Source organism: Arachis ipaensis, chromosome B1 (assembly GCF_059453495.1).
Source record: "Arachis ipaensis isolate K30076 ecotype BB chromosome B1, ASM5945349v1, whole genome shotgun sequence".
In the NCBI taxonomy this organism is placed as follows: domain Eukaryota; kingdom Viridiplantae; phylum Streptophyta; class Magnoliopsida; order Fabales; family Fabaceae; genus Arachis; species Arachis ipaensis.
The window spans coordinates 48,341,691-48,343,247 of NC_142436.1; the positions used below are offsets into that span (position 1 = coordinate 48,341,691).

General features: G+C 49.6%; 1 pseudogene; it reads left to right on the plus strand.

Moving 5' to 3' along the window:
• The first annotated feature begins 266 nt into the window (after positions 1-266).
• Positions 267-801, plus strand: LOC148576482 (uncharacterized; annotated as a pseudogene).
• The last annotated feature ends 756 nt before the right edge of the window (positions 802-1,557 follow it).

Here is a 1,557-nt window from a genome sequence, read left to right on the forward strand (position 1 = left end):
CTTCCCTAACTTAACTCCTTCAGCCGTTGAGTTCCCTTTCTCCTTCACAAGTTCAACAAACGCATTTTTCTTTGTTATCCCTGAAAGAAAGAAGAAAATAAAACGAAAGGGGGAATGAGGGAAAAAGAGATCTGGAGGAAGAGCACTGGGAAAGCAGCAACTCGCCGGCCAGCCGCGTTCTGCCACCACGTCTAGCTCGCCGTCGATCGCGCTCCCGTTTGCGCCGTCCCTAGGGAGAACAGAATCGAGAAGGGGTTGGCTCGCAAATGTGGGTGGTCGCGGGCTCGGAGCCATCGCGCCTTCATCACCACCGCGTCCACGCCGTGCCGCCGCCACTGCTAGAGTTTGCCGCCGCCACCTTATCACTTCCAGCAGGCACAGAGGGAGAGAGAAATCGCAGTTTTGCACACCAGGGAGAGAGAGGGAGAGCGCGACAAGGGAAGCCATCTTCGCCTGTGTCACCGTCGTCGGACCTCCCTGCCGTCGCTGAACCTCCTTGCCGTCGCCACAGAAGCTGCCTTCGTCGGTGCCGTTGGAGGCACGAATGGGAGAAGAACGCGCACGAGGGAGCTTACAGAGAGGGTGATGCGCGATGGTGGTAGGTTATTCCGTCGCCCTTGCTGCCGTCAGAAGCTGTCGCCACGGCCGCCGGCCTCCTAGCCGCCGCTGTGGTTGGAGTCCGTTATGTACGGTCGCTGGAGAAGTCGTTGTGGCTGCTGAAACAACCGCCAAAGCTCTGGGCTAAGCTTCTGCCGCTTGAGACCTTGCTGCCGTCGCCGGAAAAGTATGCCGTTTTTATAGTTGATCCACCAGAGCTTCTAGCCGCCGCCGGAGCTGCTGTCGGGCCTGTTCGTAATCGCAGCTGCTTCGTTTTCGTATTACATGTTGCTATGGTTATTGCGAAAGTGGCTGGGAGCTGAGGTTTTGGTTGCCGTTAGTTCGGGTTGAGGCGGAAAGGACTTGATGAGGCGTTTGGGTTATGGAACTGCGTTTTGAGGTAGGGCCGCTTTCCAAAAACAATACTCTATGTATTGGAATTATTACATATGGATACTGATGTGAGAAAATCTGTATTTGGTGATTGTATCGGCCTTATGTATGGTTTGAATTGTCTCGATTGATTATGAACGCTTGTTGGTTGGATTTGTTATGTGGCCTTGCGAAATGTAGTGTTTTGAAGTTGATTCTTTTAAAGCCTTGAAATCGAGCTTAATCCGTTGAGGATTGATTTGAGTTAATTTTCCTGGGAATGTGAAAAATAGAATAAATTCTTGAATTCGGCCTGGTTTGCCTTAAATGATATGGTTTTTGATACATGGTTGTTACTGAATCGTTTTCTTGAAACTTTAGAAATGAGTTTATTCGGCTGATAATGATTTGATTTTGAAACGGTTTTCTTGAAATATGGTATTGAGATTGACTGTTGGATTTTGGCTTGCCTTTGAATTGATTTTGGATTTTGGACTGCTGGAAAAGGATTGTGGAATGGTTTTGTTGGGACCCGAACCGGGTGGCAAAGTCCAAGTTTTAGGGGAGATGCTGCCGGAATTTCTATAA